General features: G+C 46.5%; 2 protein-coding genes across 3 annotated transcripts in view; both read left to right on the top strand.

Moving 5' to 3' along the window:
- The window catches only part of HDAC10 (histone deacetylase 10), a 167,293-nt gene extending 157,961 nt beyond the window's left edge, over positions 1-9,332 (top strand). The window contains exon 23 of the transcript XR_010179420.1: positions 9,045-9,332. The gene's annotated coding sequence lies outside the window, so the exon portion shown is untranslated. The remainder of the gene's footprint in view (positions 1-9,044) is intronic.
- Positions 9,333-9,670: 338 nt separating this feature from the next.
- The window catches only part of TUBGCP6 (tubulin gamma complex component 6), a 240,780-nt gene continuing 227,356 nt past the window's right edge, over positions 9,671-23,094 (top strand). Inside the window, exon 1 of one of the 2 annotated variants that reach the window (XM_063927151.1) lies at positions 9,671-9,828. The gene's annotated coding sequence lies outside the window, so the exon portion shown is untranslated. Of the gene's footprint in view, positions 9,853-23,094 lie in introns of both variants that reach the window. The other variant, XM_063927152.1, reaches the window with a different exon arrangement.

Genomic DNA, 23,094 nt, shown 5'->3' with positions numbered 1-23,094 from the left:
CCATTGTCACACTATTACCATGAACAGTATATTTTACATAATAATACACAATTCTGTGAGATAGAAAAGTATATATAAAAAGTGTATGAAGGAAGAACCCTGTTAGCAAAATGTACAATGAAATCTGCTGTTAGACCTCTTACCATTAGGCAGTGGAGGGTTAATGAGTTTCAGAATACAGAGCATAAACAGAGTGCACTGTGCTTCGGTTGGCTGTCTTATATGGTTAATTATTTAACTTTGCAGTCAATGAGAGAGCACTGAGGGAGAAAGAGTTCAGATACCTGGATACCAATTCATAGTTCTCTCTGGCATGGGTGTCAGGGTGCTGTGTGTGCTCTTACAAACACCCCATTCTCAGCATAACCGCCATTGCCAACACGCGTTTCACCGTAGTTTTAGGTTTTGTTAAGGAAGTCAGTGTGCAATTATTACACACTAATATAGTTTGGTGTAGAGGATCATTATAGGCACCTTAGATGGTTCTTTAGTCACCTATTACCTTATACAAATAGGCGTCAGGTAATTTTATACAATGTGTTTAATCATTTTGTGTACACTGAACCATCAGAAAGCAAAGCTGTCCCCAGCTCAGTCACACTCAAAATCTTTTGGATTTCTGAATATTTTTGATATCGGAAATGAGAAACTCAAACTATCAATATGGTTTTATAGGCTACAAATACTATTCTTTTGCTACAAAGTGCTATCCTTAAGGTTTATTGGGAACAATATGTTAACACATTAAAGATACATTTCTGTTGCAGTATTTTCTTGCAGACCTCTCACTTAGAGAATGTGAAGTGATAACCTTTTACTTTCTCTTTAATTTATGAGGGGTTATGTGAGTTGTAAAGTAAATGATCAAGTCTCTTTAAATATTTATTTTCCATCATATAACTATTTGGAAGTGCATAATATCACATCAGAATAAGTATACATGAATAGCACGCCAGGATATGCACTTGTTAATAGGCAGCGGATCAATATACTTGAATAGCACGCCAGGTGATGCACTTCTTAATAGGCAGAGGAATCGATGTAAGCTGAAGGTGTTTTTGAATATACCATTAAATCGTGTTGCGATTCAGTAATACAGTTTCATCCTACAAATTTACAATATTATAAATATGTATTAAATATCTTAAAAATAGTGCTGGAATAACCACAAGATACCATTTTCAATGTACCCCAGCATAGATTCTAAAACTGATACTCCATTCTATCAAAACATCAGTTGATGGTTTTTCTTCTGGGTGGTAAAAAGGCTTTCTCAGGATTTCTGGCACTGATCCAGAAATCCCCATGGATATTAATTTTTTAGATTACGTTGCTCCTATAGCACATATATAAATAAAATATTTGTCAGGGATTTGAGCGCAGTGGTAGCCTGAAACATTACAATATCACCAGGATAGAAATGCTTCATCAAGCATAGCTGATGACAAAAAATGGCTCCAGTTTATACGTATTCAATGTATAAATATCTCAGGTTGGCAGCCTATTGTAGGTAAATGCCAGGACCAGGGCCGTAACTAGGTGAGTGCAGGGCTCTGTGGGCGGCACAGTTGCTGCCCACTGCCCTTACTTCTGGCTAGCAGGGTGTAGTACTCTGCAGTCAGGAACACTGCTGCAGTGTCCATTGGATGCTTCAGACAGGCACTCTGCAATCTGCACAGCTGCTTGGAGCATCCTTGGGACACTCTGTGCAGTGCTGCATTTCCTTTTGCTGGTGACCCCATCTCTTATGACAGACATCATGCTCTCGGGGGGTAGGGCCAGCACAGGGTGCAGTGGCCAGAACCTTTCACATGAGGAAAAAAAGGTACTCTTACACATAGGCTTCTGGCGGAAATAGTGGCATGGGTGATATTTGTTTCAGCCTCGCCTACATAAAATCAGGGGAATCTTAATATTTTCAGGTGTCAGCAGATAATGGGAGTTTGAGGGTTATGCCACAAATATCGAATGATAAATAGGCTCCTTAGTCCTGCCAGTAGGAGCACTAAGCACCTTCACCCTGTTTCTTCTATCTCCAAGTGTTATTTCCCATTCCCCCATCTCTCCATTACTCCCTTGTCCCCAAGTTCTTCCTCTATCCCCCCACTCCACCCCCATTTACAACTGTGTATGATAGCAGTGCTGTAATGTATTTTTTTTTTAGAAATAAGTTTTATTGCAAAGCTTCATACAAAACCATAAAAAATTAAAATTATGATACATAGGTATCCAAAGGAATTGTAAAACATACGACATAAACATAATGAAGAGCAATGCAGTTTTCATGTGTAATAGAAAAATTAGAAAAATAAAAAAACATGTGAGGAAGTAAAAGGAGAAAGGAGTGAGAACAAGAATGAGAGATGAGGAAAGAGAAATAAAAAATGAAAGAGAGGGAGATAAAGAAGAAGAAAGGGACCACCAAGCTCAAAAAGTCCAACAAATACACAGAACCTAATATGTAGAGTGAAGAAAAAAAAAGCACAACAAGATCAGAAGAAGGGCAATGAAAAAGGCAATTATTTCTGAAGTGCACCTTAGTCTCAAGTCCCAGGAGAGGGGGCGGAGGAGTATTTTGGATAACCCCATATGCATGGGAGGGTGAGAGGGTTGCTTACAGCATGAGGTCAGGGCTCCCCAAGCAGCATGTAAAATATGAAGAGCCAGTTTGTTCACCAGGTTCGACAGGGAATACATCAGGGTATAGAGTTGGATCTTGATCCGAGGCACCAACAGGCTAAAGCTTTGACTGTTCCAAGGATGAATTTTACCGCCTCCTCTATAACCCCACCTCCGGACACTGGAGCTCAGTTTCGTTAACCAGTCCACTGCAATAGCAGGTAAAAGAGATAGCAGATGTTCGTCACATAGATCCACAGTCTCACGACAGGAGAAGGGACCAGCGGCTAATGCCATACAAACCCAAAGAAGCTAAGTGCGTCAGGGTGGGCGCCCTGTGGAACCCAGTGTACCTCGCAGAAAGAGATTTAACTATGGTAAGTCTACCACAAATCTCCTTTTCTGCAGCGGGGTACACTGTATACCACAGGGAATACATCGGGGATGTCCTAAAGCAGTTCATTAAGGGAGGGGACGCACCGTAGCGGGCACAAGAACCCAGCGTCCAAAGGAAGCATTCTGGAAAGCGGAACTATCAAAGGCATAGAACCTAATGAACGTGTTTACTGAGGACCATGTTGCCGCCTTGCACAATTGTTCAGCGGATGCGCCTCGGTGGACCACCCAAGAAGGTCCAACAGACCAAGTAGAATGGGCTTTGATAGCAGCAGGACTGGGAGTCCAGCGTGCGCATAGGCTTGTGCAATCACCATTCTAATCCATCTGGCCAAGGTTTGCTTATTCGCAGGCCAGCCACGTTTGTGAAAACCAAAAAGTACAAAAAGGGTATCTGACTTGATAGAAGCAGTCCTCTCTACGTAAATACGGAGAGCCCATACCACATCCAAAGACCGTTCTTTGGAGGACAAATCAGAAGAGATAAAAGCCGGAACCACAATCTATTGGTTAATATGGAAAGATGACACCACCTTAGGTAGATAACCGAGGCGAGTTCTAAGAACTGCCCAGTCACAATGAAAAATCAAAAAGTGTGGACGACAGGACAAAGCGCCTAAATCCGACACCCTCCTAGCAGAGGCAATAGCCAGCAGAAACACAACCTTAAGCATAAGGCATTTAAGGTCCACAGACTCGAGGCTCAAAAGGATACTCTTGCAGGGCATTCAGAACAACAGACAGATCCCATGAAGCCACAGAAGGGACATAGGGAGGCTGAATCCATAAAACACCCTGAGTGAAAGCATGAATGTCAGGAATAGACGCAATTTTCCTCTAAAACCACACCGACAAGGCAGATATATGAACCTTGTGGGAGTCCAGACAAAGGCCTAAGTCTAGGCCTTGTTGCAGAAAAGCCAGTGCGTTCACCAACGCTGCTTGAGGATCCCTTGTCCTTGATCCGAAGACCGGAACCATGTCATTGTGTCGAGACGCCATCAGATCTACATCTGGTAGACCCCACTTGTCCACTAGGAGTTGAAAGACCTCCGGATGAAGACTCCACTCTCCGGCGTGTACATCCTGACGACTGAGGAAATCCGCTTCCTAGTTGAGGACTCCGGGAATGAACACTGCCGATATTGCTGGCAGATAGCGTTCCGCCCAATAAAGGATTTTTGATACTTCCAGCATTGCCATGCGGCTTCGAGTGCCGCCTTGATTATTTATGTACGCGACCGTGGTGGCGTTGTCTGATTGAACCGGCCTGTTCTGTATCAGAGGCAGGGCAAGCGTCAACGCATTGAACACTGCTTGCAATTCCAGAGTGTTTATAGGGAGGAGAGATTCCTCCTTGGTCCACCAACCCTGGAGTGAGTGTTGCTCCAATACCGCGCCCCAACCCCGCATACTGGCGTCCGCTGTCAGTAGGACCCAGTTGGAGATCCAGAAAGGACGGCCCCTGCTCAACTGTTGGTCCTGTAGCCACCAGCTCAGTGACAGACGAACCTCCGGAGTCAAGGAGATCATTTGAAATCTGATCTGATGGGGCATGCCGTCCCACTTGGAAAGGATTAACCCCTGCAGAGGGCGGGAATGAAATTGAGCGTGCTCTACCGTGGGCTTGTAGGAAGTTTACTGTCAGTTGCAGATGACTGAGGAGGACATCGTGGGAGTTTGCCAGAATCAGCAAGTCATCCAGATACAGCAGGATTTTGACTCCCTGGCAACGGAGATGGGCCGTCATCGCGGCCATAACCTTGGTGAAGATCCAAGGAGCCGTGACCAGTCCAAACGGCAGAGCCTGGAATGGATAGTAGAGGTTGCCAATAGCAAACCGTAGATATGGCTGATGCGATATGGCAATAGGTATATGCAGATAAGCATCCTGTATGTCCAGGGATACCATATAGTCTTCAGTTTCCATGGTAAGTACAATAGAGCGCAGAGTTTCCATACGGAATTTGGACACTCACAAATTTGTTCAATGATTTGAGATTGAGTATAGGCCGGAAGGACCCATTTGGTTTCGGAACTAGAAACAGGGTCGAATAGTATCGCCTGCCTCTCTGGGACAGAGGTACCAGCACTACCACTTCTGTGGCCAGGAGGGATCGCACAACCAAGTGTAGAGCTTGCGCTTTCAACGGATTCAAAGTGATAACAGTCGAGCAGAACTGGCGAGGGGGACGTCTCTTGAAAGAGAATGCGTACCCGTGAGAGACAACTTCCCGCACCCAGGCGTCCGAAGTGGTCTTTAACCAGGCCTGGGCGAACTGCAGAAGTCGGCCTCCCATCCTCATCAGAATTATCTGAAATTTTTGTGGATTGTGAGGAGGAAGCGGCCCGCTTAGATGACCCCTTGACCCCAGAGGGACGTGGGGTAGACTTTTGTCTAACCAAAGATTGATCTAATTGTTGTATCTGGGTAGACAGAGTATCCACCCAGGGCAGATTAACTACAGGGACAATATGTGGCTGCAGTGGCACAGAAAGTCCCACAGGGGGCGAAAGACGTGTCAGAAGTGTATTCCGTATACTTGAGAACGCTGCCCAAGGTGGTTCCTGATTGGCCACAGGTGTTGCGGGCAGACTGGGAGATGTATGGCACCCAGTGCCTGAACCATCAGCTAAAACTTCCCCCTCAGGTAAATCCTTGGTGCAAGCACTGCATGATGCAGAAGCGTCCACGGATTTCCCGCCCTGTTTCGCAGACATTATAGGGAATGTAGCCTTAGAGCGTAACAGTAGAATTTAGCCAGACACACACAATACCTGCAAATAACCCCCTGATTTATGTGACAGTTAATACAGGACACAAAGAGAATTAAAGCGGCATGAGGTGACTGAAATACACAGTAAAAATACCAAACATATATATATATATATGCGGTCATGGCGTTCTGCACACACAGTATATAGGTAAGCACTGTTTGGTTTTCTGTCACTTGACCTGATGAAAATGCATAATTAAATTGCATTGGAACGTTGTCACTACTTCAACTGTAAGTGTTCTGATCATTTCGTCGCATGGAGTGCCGCACCCGTTTTTGGTTGTATCTGGTATCTGTGGAGGCACCCAGCGCTATTGTACCCACTATTGGGAGAGCCGGACCCGCATGTTTTTTTTTTTATATATATGAGACCCTGACGCACCTAGCCCCCCAGGGTACAGAATATAGTGATAGCAATAAGTGTGATACACTAGAATGAAATCCACATAGCAGCTACAGTCACAGGTACAATGCAAAAGTTATTACAGATAAACAATAAAACTGCACTAGACAAGTAAAACTATATATATATATATATATATATATATATATATATATATATATTGTATATCACAGAATACTTGTACTAAATATTCAGGTCAAAGTACACTTGTTCTTAACTAACACTGTCTAAAATGTCACGTGGGATACTTAAGTGCCTGTAAAATCACAGCGCTGATGAGGCAGGTGGATTTACAGAGGAGACGATGCCTTGCAGTCCCGGAGATCAGCTACTTGTAAAGATGGCGCCAAAATCTCTGTCAGGGAGTGAGGGAGAGTGAAATGCAGCTCCAGGGCGGGAACACCAGCAATAGATGGTGCCCGGAACTGGGGGAGGGGCTACAGGTCAGCGCCTTATCCCCTATGCTGCGCCTCACCACCAGGTACTGTGGAGCCTATGTAAAACAGATTATTCAAAATCCGACCTGTGCTCCCTGCCCTGGTGGATATAGTGGGGTCCTTGTGCAGTATAGTGTCCACACCAGCGGCGCGGTCCGTCTCCTGGGACCTCGACCGGACCGCGATTTACCGGCGGGTCCCACCTGGGGGACCCTCTTACCTCCTCCCTGATGTGCAGCCACGTGATCTTAGAGGGCGTCAGCCGTGGTGTGCCTGAGGACCAGTGCGCCTCCGCTGCAAGTATCCGGGAACCGGCCGCAGGAGTATGCAGCGCCGCTGGGGAGGTGATGGAGCCGCAGCACAGCATGTCACAATGACAAATACAGTGTTGCGGCCCTTGAAGTCTTCTAAAAAAGCTCTTTTCAGGGCTGCCTAGCGCAGCCCCACCTGTTAAGTGATCTGCTCTGCAGGCACCAATTTACCAACTGAGCTCCAGTGTACGGAGGCGGGGTTATAGAGAAGGTGGTGCAATGCATCCTGGGAACCATAGTTGCCAATTCAGCTTATAACAAGCGGAATTGGGCTTGTTTTTTCTTCTGGTTGCTTATTTTTTTGGGTGGTTGCTTGTTGCTTGTTTTTGGGCTTATAATTTTTTTTGCTGCTTGTTTTTGGGCTTCTTTTGTTTTTAGGTATCACTGACACCGACTTTCAGAGATAATTAGTCATTCATCCATATAACACAGATCCTCACACAGACATACTGTAGGTGAGACGTTGTGGATGAATAGAGTCTTAAAGAAATGATGATGAGTCATTAATTATGTCTATTGTTGCCGACTGCCGGTTGTGTGTATTCAGTAGGGCTAATTTGTTTTTAACAATGACAACAACAAAGACACTGACCAGACACACAACAGTGAAGCAATTTAGGACCACTTTATGTGGTATTCTTTATGTCAGATATGGTTTAAGACGCTTGGGTATTTGTTGCAAGGATTTTAAACCAACTACCAATATGCTTCAGCGCTTCAACTCAGGAATGTATAACATGGAAGCTTCTATAGACGATGGAGACAGCTCAGATAAATTTGCTTATATCCATTTTACATAAAACCTTTGTAATTCAGTGTGCTATGTACTTTACCTCACAGTATGCCATCTGCAATGCACTTTACTTCACACAGTGTGCCATGCACTTTACCTCACACAGTGGGGGTCATTCCGAGTTGTTCGCTCGCTAGCTGCTTTTAGCAGCATTGCACACGCTAGGCCGCCGCCCTCTGGGAGTGTATCTTCGCTTATCAGAATTGTGAATGAAAGATTAGCAGAATTGCGAATAAATAATTCTTAGCAGTTTCTGAGTAGCTCGAGACTTACTCCTACACTGCGATCAGCTCAGGCCGTTTCGTTCCTGGTTTGAAGTCACAAACACGACCTGCGTTCGGCCAGCCACTCCCCCGTTTCTCCAGACACTCCTGCGTTTTTCCGCACACTCCCAGAAAACTGTAAATTTCCGCCCAGAAACACCCAGTTCCTGTCAATCACACTCCGATCACTTCAACGATGAAAATTCTTCGTTCGGACATGAGTAAATCTACTAAGTTTTGTGCTAAATTACTTAGCACATGCGCACTCCGTACCATGCGCATGCGCATTTTTGCCTTAATCGCTCCATTGCGAAAATCGGCATCGAGCGAACAACTCGGAATGACCCCCAGTGTGCTATCTGCAATGCACTATACTTCACACAGTGTGCCATGCACTTTACCTCACATAGTATGCCATCTGCAATGCACTTTACTTCACACAGTGTGCCATGCACTTTACCTCACAGTGTGCCATCTGCAATGCACTTTACCTCTCAGTAATTCCTTTGTTATTTATTGAATTGAGTTACTATTTAATATTTATATATGCATTTATTATTTTGAATTGTCTTAATAATCTTTTGTTTTTGTTACCTTGATTTGGCCTCTTTATTTATTTAATAGAAGCACAAAGTTGGATGTTGTAAGATTATTTGTTTTATCTTTCCATCGAATAAATATTTCACAGTGAATACAAATTACCACAGATACAGTATATACAGTTGGCAATTTTCACTTGAGATTTTTCTTTAGAGGAAACATGAAAGTATAGTATCTTAAATTCACAACTCTAACTATAATATTTATAAAAATTCCAGTATTCTTTAAAAGCCAGTTTTGTGCTGATAAATATCATTGTAAAAACCTTAAAGGCAGATTATATAAATAATTATATGTATTTTAATAAGACAAACAATAATGTTTGTTTTTATATAAAAAAAAAAAAAAAAACTTGAGTTGGGCTTTTTTTGGGGGCTTTTTAGGATTGGTTTGGGCTTGTTTTGGGCTTATTTTTCAGTCATCGGTTGCTTGTTTTTCATTTCAGAGTTGGCAACACTGCTGGGAACAGTCAAAGCTTAGCCTGTTGGTGCTTCGGATCAAGATCCAACTCTACACCCTGATGTATTCCCTGTGGAACACAGTGTACCCCACTGCAGAAGACAATTTTTTAAAATGTATTTGTAAACAAATACAGTTACATATTTATACCAAAAAATACACACACATTTCAGCAGAAATGTTATGAGATAAAAAACAATGCACATCTTTACTATCAACCTCCTCAAAGTGTAAACATCCCAGTTACCCACATCAGAACAAAGCAAACAATAAAATTATAAAGAGCAAAAGATGAAATACCCACAAAAATCAATAGTCCCAAAATCTTCAATTTGGTTTTATTATTTTTTAATCTTTTGGGATTATTCTGATGACTGAAATCAATGCATACAAATTGAGTTTGCACTCTTTCAATGTCTCTTTCCACTGGATGAGTGGGTAACCGTAACGGTATAATGGGGCTCACTAGAGGGGTCATCAGTAGCCTCTCTCTGTGGATTTGTACAAGTTCCTTTAGTGTGCATCTGTCCTCAAAGCAAATGGCCATTCTGCTATAAAGTTTTTCTTGTTGAGTCTTACATTCTTTCTAATATGTCATTGGCTGAGAGCGGCATCCGCTCAGTTGCCAGGCAACCGGACACTGCTCCCGGAAGTACCTGGTTGTTGGGCTGTGAGGCTGTCGGTGACGGATACCGGAAGTAGATGAACGATGCGGGTCACGGTGGTGGCGGTAGCTATAAGCCGGAATACGGGACCAGTATGCGAATAAGGTCGGGAATATGTGTCTGTGCCACGTATGTATTATACGGTCAGGTCTGACTGGTTGGCGCCGTTATACTTGGAATATATGGGGTGTTGCACGTATACTTGTAACGCCATACACGTTCATTCTTGCTCCCTGCCACTCATGTGAATGGTTGTCCGTTACTATGTCTCTGTTTATTTAATGTCACCAGTATAATTTCTTACTGTTTATTATGTGCGGTACTTTGCATTTTTTAGGTGGTTACGTGTTAATGTGTATTGCATTTTTTTTTAAATGTATTTATTATATTATAGTCCTACAGTAATGAGGTGCCACCACATAATGCCCATATGTTGTGCAAATGCTGCTGCACAGTAAAGGACATGTCCCAGGCATTTGGTTTTACATGTTGGCTTTTATGTATCTAGTTTGACAGCAGAACATACAGTATAGCCTGCTGTATGCTGATCTCATGTATCAGAGCTGTTAGTATAGGTATTGGAAGCATAGTTTTACTAAGAATAAAGGATTGAATCAATCCTTGTAGGTGAAGACATTACAAGGGGCAGAAAAGTTAAGGATACAGAGATGGCTAGTAACGTATAGCGTCCCACAGTTTATCTCATTATATCAGAAATCTTCAAATGGCATGTCTTTGTGCCCACCAATGTAACTCTTTACCCCAAGGAGACATTAAAGGAAAAAAAAAGTACTACACATATAAAATGATTATCTTCATTGAATTGTAAAAACCTATACATTATTGGAGTGCTTGTACGCTAGGCACAAAATGTATCCGAGAGGATAATCCTAGATGCTAAGAAGTCCGCACATGCCCAGTACTGTGTATTGATTGATAGTACAATAACATTAAATTAAATACATGCATATTCCTGGCGGACGGGATGCCTCAACAGCGGCATCTCGCCCGCCAAAATGCCGGCAGCGGGGCGAGAGCAAAGAGTCCCCTCGCCACGCTGCGGGCTCGGTGGCTCACTGCGCTCGCCACAGGTTCTATTTCTACTCTAGGGATTCCGGCTGTCGGCATTGTCGGCTGTCTGTATTCCTACGTCAGTATCCTGACCGCCGAGATTCCGGCAGCCGGCAAATTAACTGCATCCCTATTAAATTATTAGAAAGACAAATAATAAAAACATAGTACCAAAAGAATAATGAAATAGATACAAATAATAAAACAAGAAAAAACTCGTACCGCATTGACCAACTAGCGAAAGGTCAAAGGGGAGTAAGTGAACATATCGGACATATAAGAAAGTGAAAGCAAGGTAATGATGGTGACCTTTTAACAACTGATGTTTGATTACATTCTTCATGTCTCACTCGCACTTTCACTCTCGAGTGGTTACATATACTAAGGATTTTTTCTCAACAGCCCCCATAATCCCACATAAAATAATGTCTGTCCCATGCTGCAAGTCAGGAGTACCTAGCTGCTTCAGAGCCTTTCCTTCCTAACACACTGAGTGCACAAAGCCTTACCTCTTCACAGCCAACATCTAGATCAGAGGTTCTTAAACTCGGTCCTCAGGACCCCACACAGTGTATGTTTCTCTAACGTCCTAGTGGATGCTGGGGACTCCGTCAGGACCATGGGGAATAGCGGCTCCGCAGGAGACAGGGCACAAAAAGTAAGCTTTTAGGATCACATGGTGTGTACTGGCTCCTCCCCCTATGACCCTCCTCCAAGCCTCAGTTAGGTTTTTGTGCCCGTCCGAGCAGGGTGCAATCTAGGTGGCTCTCGTAAAGAGCTGCTTAGAAAAAGTTTTTTAGGTTTCTTATTTTCAGTGAGTCCTGCTGGCAACAGGCTCACTGCTACGAGGGACTTAGGGGAGAGAAGTGAACTCACCTGCGTGCAGGATGGATTTGCTTCTTAGGCTACTGGACACCATTAGCTCCAGAGGGATCGAACACAGGCCCAGCCATGGAGTCCGGTCCCGGAGCCGTGCCGCCGACCCCCCTTGCAGATGCCGAAGTTGAAGAGGTCCAGAGGTCCGGAAACAGGCGGCAGAAGACTTTTCAGTCTTCATAAGGTAGCGCACAGCACTGCAGCTGTGCGCCATTGTTGTCGGCACACTTCACACCAGCGGTCACTGAGGGTGCAGGGCGCTGGGGGGGGCGCCCTGGGCAGCAATGTATAATACCTTTTTCTCTATCGTCCTAGTGGATGCTGGGGTTCCTGAAAGGACCATGGGGAATAGCGGCTCCGCAGGAGACAGGGCACAAAAGTAAAGCTTTCCGATCAGGTGGTGTGCACTGGCTCCTCCCCCTATGACCCTCCTCCAAGCCAGTTAGATTTTTGTGCCCGGCCGAGAAGGGTGCAATCTAGGTGGCTCTCCTAAAGAGCTGCTTAGAGAAAGTTTAGCTTAGGTTTTTTATTTTACAGTGAGTCCTGCTGGCAACAGGATCACTGCAACGAGGGACTTAGGGGAGAAGAAGTGAACTCACCTGCGTGCAGGATGGATTGGCTTCTTGGCTACTGGACATCAGCTCCAGAGGGACGATCACAGGTACAGCCTGGATGGTCACCGGAGCCTCGCCGCCGGCCCCCTTGCAGATGCTGAAACATGAAGAGGTCCAGAATCGGCGGCAGAAGACTCCTCAGTCTTCTAAAGGTAGCGCACAGCACTGCAGCTGTGCGCCATTTTCCTCTCAGCACACTTCACACGGCAGTCACTGAGGGTGCAGGGCGCTGGGAGGGGAGCGCCCTGGGAGGCAAATGAAAACCTATTTGGCTAAAAAATACCTCACATATAGCCTCCGGGGCTATATGGAGATATTTAACCCCTGCCAGAATACACTAAAGAGCGGGAGACGAGCCCGCCGGAAAAGGGGCGGGGCCTATCTCCTCAGCACACAGCGCCATTTTCCTTACACAGCTCCGCTGGTCAGGACGGCTCCCAGGTCTCTCCCCTGCACTGCACTACAGAAACAGGGTAAAACAAGAGAGGGGGGGCAAAATAGTGGCAAAAAAATTATATTATAAAAGCAGCTATACAGGGAGCACTTATTATAAGGCTATCCCTGTCATATATAGCGCTTTTGGTGTGTGCTGGCAAACTCTCCCTCTGTCTCCCCAAAGGGCTAGTGGGGTCCTGTCTTCGTTAAGAGCATTCCCTGTGTGTCTGCTGTGTGTCGGTACGTGTGTGTCGACATGTATGAGGACGATATTGGTGTGGAGGCGGAGCAATTGCCAAATATGGGGATGTCACCTCCTAGGGGGTCGACACCAGAATGGATGCCTTTATTTATGGAATTACGGGATAGTGTCAACACGCTAAAGCAGTCGTTTGTCGACATGAGACGGCCGGACAATCAGTTAGTGCCTGTCCAGGCGCCTCAAACACCGTCAGGGGCTGTAAAACGCCCTTTGCCTCAGTCGGTCGACACAGACCCAGACACAGGCACTGATTCCAGTGGCGACGGTGACGAATCAACCGTATTTTCCAGTAGGGCCACACGTTATATGATTTTGGCAATGAAGGAGGCGTTACATTTAGCTGATACTACTGGTACCACTAAACAGGGTATTATGTGGGGTGTGAAAAAACTACCTATAGTTTTTCCTGAATCAGAAGAACTAAATGATGTATGTGATGAAGCGTGGGTTGCCCCCGATAAAAAGATGCTAATTTCAAAGAAGTTATTAGCTTTATACCCTTTCCCGTCAGAGGTTAGGGCGCGCTGGGAAACACCTCCTAGGGTGGATAAGGCGCTCACACGCTTATCTAAACAAGTGGCGTTACCCTCTCCTGAGACGGCCGCACTTAAAGATCCAACAGATAGGAGGATGGAAAATATCCAAAAAAGTATATACACACATACAGGTGTTATACTACGACCAGCTATAGCGTCAGCCTGGATGTGCAGTGCTGGAGTAGTTTGGTCAGAGTCCCTGATTGAAAATATTGATACCCTGGATAGGGACAATGTTTTACTGTCTTTAGAGCAAATAAAGGATGCATTTCTTTATATGCGTGATGCACAGAGGGATATCTGCACACTGGCATCACGGGTAAGTGCTATGTCCATTTCGGCCAGAAGAAGTTTATGGACGCGACAGTGGTCAGGCGATGCGGACTCAAAACGGCATATGGAAGTTTTGCCGTATAAAGGGGAGGAGTTATTTGGAGTCGGTCTGTCAGATTTGGTGGCCACGGCTACAGCCGGGAAATCCACCTTTTTACCTCAAGCTACTCCCCAACAGAAAAAGACACCGACTTTTCAACCGCAGTCCTTTCGTTCCTTTAAAAACAAGAGAGCAAAGGGATATTCATATCTGCCACGAGGCAGAGGAAGGGGGAAGAGACACCAACAGGCAGCTCCTTCCCAGGAACAGAAGCCCTCCCCCGCTTCTACAAAAGCCTCAGCATGACGCTGGGGCTTCTCAAGCGGACTCGGGGGCGGTGGGCGGTCGTCTCAAGCATTTCAGCGCGCAGTGGGCTCACTCGCAGGTAGATCCCTGGATCCTGCAGATAATATCTCAGGGGTACAGGTTGGAACTAGAGACAGATCCGCCTCGCCGTTTCCTGAAGTCTGCTTTACCAACGTCCCCCTCCGAAAGGGAGACGGTTTTGGAAGCCATTCACAAGCTGTACTCTCAGCAGGTGATAGTCAAGGTACCTCTTCTACAACAGGGAAAGGGGTATTATTCCACTCTATTTGTGGTACCGAAGCCGGACGGCTCGGTAAGACCTATTCTAAATCTGAAGTCCTTGAACCTGTACATAAAGAAGTTCAAGTTCAAAATGGAGTCACTCAGAGCAGTGATAGCGAACCTGGAAGAAGGGGACTTTATGGTGTCCTTGGACATCAAGGATGCGTACCTCCACGTTCCAATTTACCCCTCACACCAGGGGTACCTCAGGTTCGTTGTACAAAACTGTCACTATCAGTTTCAGACGCTGCCGTTCGGATTGTCCACGGCACCTCGGGTCTTTACAAAGGTAATGGCCGAGATGATGATTCTTCTTCGAAGAAAAGGCGTATTAATTATCCCATACTTGGACGATCTCCTAATAAGGGCAAGGTCCAGAGAACAGCTAGAGAGGGGATTAGCACTGTCTCAAGAAGTGCTAAAACAACACGGCTGGATTCTGAATATTCCAAAATCCCAGTTAATGCCGACAACTCGTCTGCTGTTCCTAGGGATGATTCTGGACACGGTTCAGAAAAAGGTTTTTCTCCCGGAGGAAAAAGCCAAGGAGTTGTCCGAGCTTGTCAGGAACCTCCTAAAACCAGGAAAGGTGTCTGTACATCAATGCACAAGAGTCCTGGGAAAAATGGTGGCTTCTTACGAAGCAATTCCATTCGGCAGATTCCATGCACGAATTTTCCAGAGGGATCTGTTAGACAAATGGTCAGGGTCGCATCTTCAGATGCACCAGCGGATAACCCTGTCTCCAAGGACAAGGGTATCTCTTCTGTGGTGGTTGCAGAGTGCTCATCTATTGGAGGGCCGCAGATTCGGCATACAGGATTGGATCCTGGTGACCACGGACGCCAGCCTGAGAGGCTGGGGAGCAGTCACACAAGGAAGAAACTTCCAGGGAGTGTGGACGAGCCTGGAAACGTCTCTTCACATAAACATTCTGGAACTAAGAGCAATCTACAATGCTCTAAGCCAGGCAGAACCTCTGCTTCAAGGAAAACCGGTGTTGATTCAGTCGGACAACATCACGGCAGTCGCCCATGTGAACAGACAGGGCGGCACAAGAAGCAGGAGTGCAATGGCAGAAGCTGCAAGGATTCTTCGCTGGGCAGAGAATCATGTGATAGCACTGTCAGCAGTGTTCATCCCGGGAGTGGACAACTGGGAAGCAGACTTCCTCAGCAGACACGACCTTCACCCGGGAGAGTGGGGACTTCATCCGGAAGTCTTCCACATGCTGGTAACCCGTTGGGAAAGACCAATGGTGGACATGATGGCGTCTCGCCTCAACAAAAAACTGGACAGGTATTGCGCCAGGTCAAGAGATCCGCAGGCAATAGCTGTGGACGCGCTGGTAACGCCTTGGGTGTACCAGTCGGTGTATGTGTTTCCTCCTCTGCCTCTCATACCAAAAGTATTGAGAATTATACGGCAAAGAGGCGTAAGAACGATACTAGTGGTTCCGGATTGGCCAAGAAGGACTTGGTACCCGGAACTTCAAGAGATGATCACGGAAGATCCGTGGCCTCTACCTCTAAGGAGGGACTTGCTTCAGCAGGGTCCCTGTCTGTTTCAAGACTTACCGCGGCTGCGTTTGACGGCATGGCGGTTGAACGCCGGATCCTAAAGGAAAAAGGCATGCCGGAAGAAGTCATTCCTACTTTGATTAAAGCAAGGAAGGAAGTAACCGTGCAACACTATCACCGCATTTGGCGAAGATGTGGTGCGAGGATCGGAGTGCTCCGACGGAGGAATTTCAACTGGGTCGATTCCTACATTTCCTGCAATCAGGATTGTCTATGGGTCTCAAATTGGGATCTATTAAGGTTCAAATTTCGGCCCTGTCGATTTTCTTTCAAAAAGAATTGGCTTCAGTTCCTGAAGTCCAGACTTTTGTTAAGGGAGTGCTGCATATACAGCCTCCTGTGGTGCCTCCAGTGGCACCGTGGGATCTCAATGTGGTTTTGGAATTTCTAAAATCTCATTGGTTTGAACCACTAAAAAAGGTGGATTTAAAATATCTCACATGGAAAGTGACCATGTTACTAGCCCTGGCTTCGGCCAGGAGAGTGTCAGAACTGGCAGCTTTATCTTACAAAAGCCCATATCTGATTTTCCATTCGGACAGGGCAGAACTGCGGACTCGTCCGCATTTTCTCCCTAAGGTGGTGTCAGCATTTCATCTGAACCAGCCTATTGTAGTGCCTGCGGCTACAAGTGACTTGGAGGACTCCAAGTTACTGGACGTTGTCAGAGCATTAAAAATATATATTGCAAGGACAGCTGGAGTCAGAAAATCTGACTCGTTGTTTATATTGTATGCACCCAACAAGATGGGTGCTCCTGCGTCTAAGCAGACGATTGCTCGTTGGATCTGTAGCACAATCCAACTTGCACATTCTGTGGCAGGCCTGCCACAGCCTAAATCTGTAAAGGCCCACTCCACAAGGAAGGTGGGCTCATCTTGGGCGGCTGCCCGAGGGGTCTCGGCATTACAACTTTGCCGAGCAGCTACGTGGTCAGGGGAGAACACGTTTGTAAAATTTTACAAATTTGATACTCTGGCTAAGGAGGACCTGGAGTTCTCTCATTCGGTGCTGCAGAGTCATCCGCACTCTCCCGCCCGTTTGGGAGCTTTGGTATAATCCCCATGGTCCTTTCAGGAACCCCAGCATCCACTAGGACGATAGAGAAAATAAGAATTTACTTACCGATAATTCTATTTCTCGGAGTCCGTAGTGGATGCTGGGCGCCCATCCCAAGTGCGGATTATCTGCAATAATTGTACATAGTTATTGTTAACTAATTCGGGTTATTGTTAAGAAGCCATCTTTCAGAGGCTCCTCTGTTATCATACTGTTAACTGGTTTTGATCACAAGTTGTACGGTGTGATTGGTGTGGCTGGTATGAGTCTTACCCGGGATTCAAAATTCCTCCCTTATTGTGTACGCTCGTCCGGGCACAGTACCTAACTGGCTTGGAGGAGGGTCATAGGGGGAGGAGCCAGTGCACACCACCTGATCGGAAAGCTTTACTTTTGTGCCCTGTCTCCTGCGGAGCCGCTATTCCCCATGGTCCTTTCAGGAACCCCAGCATCCACTACGGACTCCGAGAAATAGAATTATCGGTAAGTAAATTCTTATTTTCTATGGCTAAAATACATCACATATAGCCCTTGAGGCTATATGGATGTATTTAACCCCTGCCATATATCGCAAACTCCGGGAGAAGAGCCCGCCGTTTTAGGGGGCGGGGCCTATTCTCCTCAGCACACAGCGCCATTTTCCTGCTCAGCTCCGCTGTGAGGAAGGCTCCCAGGACTCTCCCCTGCACTGCACTACAGAAACAGGGTAAAACAGAGAAGGGGGGCATATTTTGGCGATATTTTTATATATTAAGCGCATATAACAGAAACAACACCTTTTAGGGTTGTTTATATACATTTTTATAGCGCTTTGGTGTGTGCTGGCAAACTCTCCCTCTGTCTCCCCAAAGGGCTAGTGGGGTCCTGTCTTCGATAAGAGCATTCCCTGTGTGTCTGCTGTGTGTCGGTACGTGTGTGTCGACATGTATGAGGACGATGTTGGTGTGGAGGCGGAGCAATTGCCGGTAATGGTGATGTCACCCCCTAGGGAGTCGACACCGGAATGGATGGCTTTAATTATGGAATTACGTGATAATGTTAGCACGCTGCAAAAGTCAGTTGACGACATGAGACGGCCGGAAAACCAGTTAGTACCTGTCCAGGCGTCTCAGGCACCGTCAGGGGCTGTAAAACGTCCCTTACCTCAGTCAGTCGACACAGGTACCGACACAGATGAATCTAGTGTCGACGGTGAAGAAAGAAACGTATTTTCCAATAGGGCCACACGTTATATGATCACGGCAATGAAGGAGGCTTTGCATATCTCTGATACTGCAGGTACCTCAAAGGGGGGTATTATGTGGGGTGTGAAAAAACTACCTGTAGCTTTTCCAGAATCAGAGGAATTGAATGACGTGTGTGATGAAGCGTGGGTTAACCCCGATAGAAAACTGCTAATTTCAAAGAAGTTATTGGCATTATACCCTTTCCCACCAGAGGTTAGGGCGCGCTGGGAAACACCCCCTAGGGTGGATAAGGCGCTCACACGCTTATCAAAACAAGTGGCGTTACCGTCTCCTGATACGGCCGCCCTCAAGGATCCAGCTGATAGGAGGCTGGAAACTACCCTGAAGAGTATATACACACATACTGGTGTTATACTGCGACCAGCAATAGCCTCAGCCTGGATGTGCAGTGCTGGGGTGGTGTGGTCGGATTCCCTGACTGAAAATATTGATACCCTGGATAGGGACAGTATTTTATTGACTATAGAGCAATTAAAGGATGCTTTTCTTTATATGCGAGATGCTCAGAGGGATATTTGCACTCTGGCATCGAGAGTAAGTGCGATGTCCATATCTGCCAGAAGAAGTTTATGGACGCGACAGTGGTCAGGTGATGCGGATTCCAAACGGCATATGGAAGTATTGCCGTATAAAGGAGAGGAATTATTTGGGGTCGGTCTATCGGATCTGGTGGCCACGGCAACAGCCGGAAAATCCACTTTTTTACCTCAGGTCACCTCCCAACAGAAAAAGACACCGTCTTTTCAGCCGCAGTCCTTTCGTTCCTATAAGAACAAGCGGGCAAAAGGACAGTCATATTTGCCCAGAGGCAAAGGAAGGGGTAAGAGGGTGCAGCAAGCAACTACTTCCCACGAACAGAAGCCCTCCCCGGCTTCTACAAAGCCCTCAGCATGACGCTGGGGCTGTGCAAGCGGACTCAGGGGGGGTGGGGGGTCGACTAAAGATTTTCAGCACACAGTGGGCGCGCTCACAGGTGGACCCTTGGATCCTGCAGGTAGTATCTCAGGGTTACAAGTTGGAATTCGAAAAGTCTCCCCCTCGCCGGTTCCTAAAGTCTGCTTTACCAACGTCTCCCTCAGAAAGGGCGACGGTATTGGAAGCCATTCACAAGCTGTATTCTCAGCAGGTGATAGTCAAGGTACCCCTCCTACAACAGGGAAAGGGGTATTATTCCACACTATTTGTGGTACCGAAGCCGGACGGTTCGGTAAGACCTATTCTAAATCTGAAATCCTTGAACCTGTACATACAGAAATTCAAGTTCAAGATGGAGTCACTCAGAGCAGTGATAGCGAATCTGGAACAAGGGGACTTCATGGTGTCCCTGGACATAAAAGATGCTTATCTGCATGTCCCAATTTACCCTTCACACCAAGGGTATCTCAGGTTCGTGATACAAAACTGTCATTATCAGTTTCAAACGCTGCCGTTTGGTTTGTCCACGGCACCTCGGATCTTTACCAAGGTAATGGCCGAAATGATGGTTCTTCTACGAAGAAAAGGCTTATTAATTATCCCTTACTTGGACGATCTCCTGATAAGGGCAAGGTCCAGAGAACAGCTGGAAGTCGGAGTAGCACTAACCCAAGTAGTGCTTCAACAACACGGGTGGATTCTGAATCTTCCAAAATCTCAATTGACCCCGACGACACGTCTGCTGTTCCTGGGAATGATTCTGGACACTGTTCAGAAAAAGGTGTTTCTCCCGGAGGAGAAAGCAAGGGAGTTATCCGAACTTGTCAGGAACCTCCTAAAACCAGGAAATGTGTCAGTACATCAATGCACAAGAGTCCTGGGAAAGATGGTGGCTTCTTACGAAGCAATTCCATTCGGCAGATTCCACGCACGAATATTTCAGTGGGATCTGCTGGACAAATGGTCCGGATCGCATCTGCACATGCATCAGCGGATAACACTGTCGCCAAGAACAAGGGTGTCTCTTCTGTGGTGGTTGCAGAGTGCCCATCTGTTAGAGGGCCGCAGATTCGGCATACAGGACTGGGTCCTGGTGACTACGGATGCCAGCCTACGAGGCTGGGGAGCAGTCACACAGGGAAGAAACTTCCAGGGCGTGTGGTCGAACCTGGAGACGTCTCTTCACATAAATATACTGGAGCTAAGAGCGATTTACAATGCTCTAAGCCTGGCAAAACCGCTGCTTCAGGGTCAGCCGGTGTTGATCCAGTCGGACAACATCACGGCAGTCGCCCACGTAAACAGACAGGGCGGCACGAGAAGCAGAAGAGCAATGACAGAAGCTGCAAGGATTCTTCGCTGGGCGGAAAATCATGTCATAGCACTGTCAGCAGTGTTCATTCCGGGAGTGGACAACTGGGAAGCAGACTTCCTCAGCAGACACGACCTCCACCCGGGAGAGTGGGGACTTCATCCAGAAGTCTTCCACATGATTGTGAACCGTTGGGAAAAACCAAAGGTGGACATGATGGCGTCCCGCCTCAACAAGAAACTGGACAGATATTGCGCCAGGTCAAGAGACCCTCAGGCAATAGCTGTGGACGCTCTGGTAACACCGTGGGTGTACCAGTCGGTGTATGTGTTCCCTCCTCTGCCTCTCATACCAAAGGTACTGAGAATTATACGGCTACGGGGAGTAAGAACAATACTCGTGGCTCCGGATTGGCCGAGAAGGACTTGGTACCCGGAACTTCAAGAGATGCTCACGGAAGAGCCGTGGCCTCTACCGTTAAGAAGGGATCTGCTTCAGCAGGGACCTTGTATGTTCCAAGACTTACCGCGACTGCGTTTGACGGCATGGCGGTTGAACGCCGGATTCTAAAAGAAAAGGGCATTCCAGAGGAAGTTATTCCTACCTTGATTAAAGCCAGGAAGGAAGTGACCGCACAACATTATCACCGCATTTGGAGAAAATATGTTGCGTGGTGTGAGGCCAAGAAGGCCCCAACGGAGGAATTTCAATTGGGTCGATTCCTACATTTCCTGCAGGCAGGATTGTCTATGGGCCTCAAATTGGGGTCTATTAAGGTTCAAATTTCGGCCTTATCGATTTTCTTCCAGAAAGAATTGGCTTCAGTGCCTGAAGTACAAACCTTTGTCAAAGGTGTACTACATATACAGCCCCCGATTGTGCCTCCAGTGGCACCGTGGGATCTCAACGTAGTTTTGGATTTTCTCAAATCCCATTGGTTTGAGCCGCTCAAATCGGTAGATTTGAAGTATCTTACATGGAAAGTAACCATGCTACTGGCCCTGGCTTCAGCCAGGAGAGTATCAGAGTTGGCGGCTTTATCGTACAAAAGCCCATATCTGATTTTCCATTCGGACAGGGCAGAACTGCGGACGCATCCTCAGTTTCTGCCTAAGGTGGTTTCGGCTTTTCACTTGAACCAGCCTATTGTGGTGCCTGCGGCTACTAGCGACGTGGAGGACTCCAAGTTGCTGGACGTTGTCAGAGCATTGAAAATATATATTTCAAGGACGGCTGGAGTCAGAAAATCTGACTCGCTGTTTATCCTGTATGCACCCAACAAGATGGGTGCTCCTGCGTCTAAGCAGACGATTGCTCGTTGGATCTGTAGCACAATCCAACTTGCACATTCTGTGGCAGGCCTGCCACAGCCTAAATCTGTAAATGCCCACTCCACAAGGAAGGTGGGCTCATCTTGGGCGGCTGCCCGAGGGGTCTCGGCATTACAACTTTGCCGAGCAGCTACGTGGTCAGGGGAGAACACGTTTGTAAAATTTTACAAATTTGATACTCTGGCTAAGGAGGACCTGGAGTTCTCTCAATCGGTGCTGCAGAGTCATCCGCACTCTCCCGGCCGTTTGGGAGCTTTGGTATAATCCCCATGGTCCTGACGGAGTCCCCAGCATCCACTAGGACGTTAGAGAAAATAAGAATTTACTTACCGATAATTCTATTTCTCATAGTCCGTAGTGGATGCTGGGCGCCCATCCCAAGTGCGGATTGTCTGCAATACTTGTACATAGTTATTGTTACAAAATTCGGGTTATTATTGTTGTGAGCCATCTTTTCAGAGGCTTCTTCGTTGTTATCATACTGTTAACTGGGTTCAAATCACAAGTTGTACGGTGTGATTGGTGTGGCTGGTATGAGTCTTACCCGGGATTCAAGATCCTTCCTTATTGTGTACGCTCGTCCGGGCACAGTACCTAACTGAGGCTTGGAGGAGGGTCATAGGGGGAGGAGCCAGTACACACCATGTGATCCTAAAAGCTTACTTTTTGTGCCCTGTCTCCTGCGGAGCCGCTATTCCCCATGGTCCTGACGGAGTCCCCAGCATCCACTACGGACTATGAGAAATAGAATTATCGGTAAGTAAATTCTTATTTTTGCAGGTAACCCAGCAGGTGCACAGGTGTATTAATTACTCACTGACACATTTTAAAAGGTCCACAGGTGGAGCTAATTATTTCACTTGCGATTCTGTGAGGAGACCTGCAAAACATGCACCGTGTGGGCCCCCGAGGACCGAGTTTGAGAACCTCTGATCTAGATTGTATTGAGCACAGACCCATTTCCTTTTCTTGTTATATGAATCTCATGTGTCACCTGGGATAAGGGTGGAAATAATGTGTGCCTGGAAACACCATTTCATTTTTGTGGTATTCTCTTTGATAAAGCCCCAGTTAGTGGAGAGAAATGCATGAGAGATTTGGGCCCTTGAGAGATTGGGACCCCTGGATAAGATGTGTCTGCTTTAACTGTGGAGCTCCAGAGAGACGAATGA

Source organism: Pseudophryne corroboree, chromosome 6, assembly GCF_028390025.1.
Source record: "Pseudophryne corroboree isolate aPseCor3 chromosome 6, aPseCor3.hap2, whole genome shotgun sequence".
NCBI lineage: Eukaryota > Metazoa > Chordata > Amphibia > Anura > Myobatrachidae > Pseudophryne > Pseudophryne corroboree.
The sequence above is the reverse complement of the archived record's forward strand: the minus strand, read 5'-3'. Positions and strand labels throughout refer to the sequence as shown.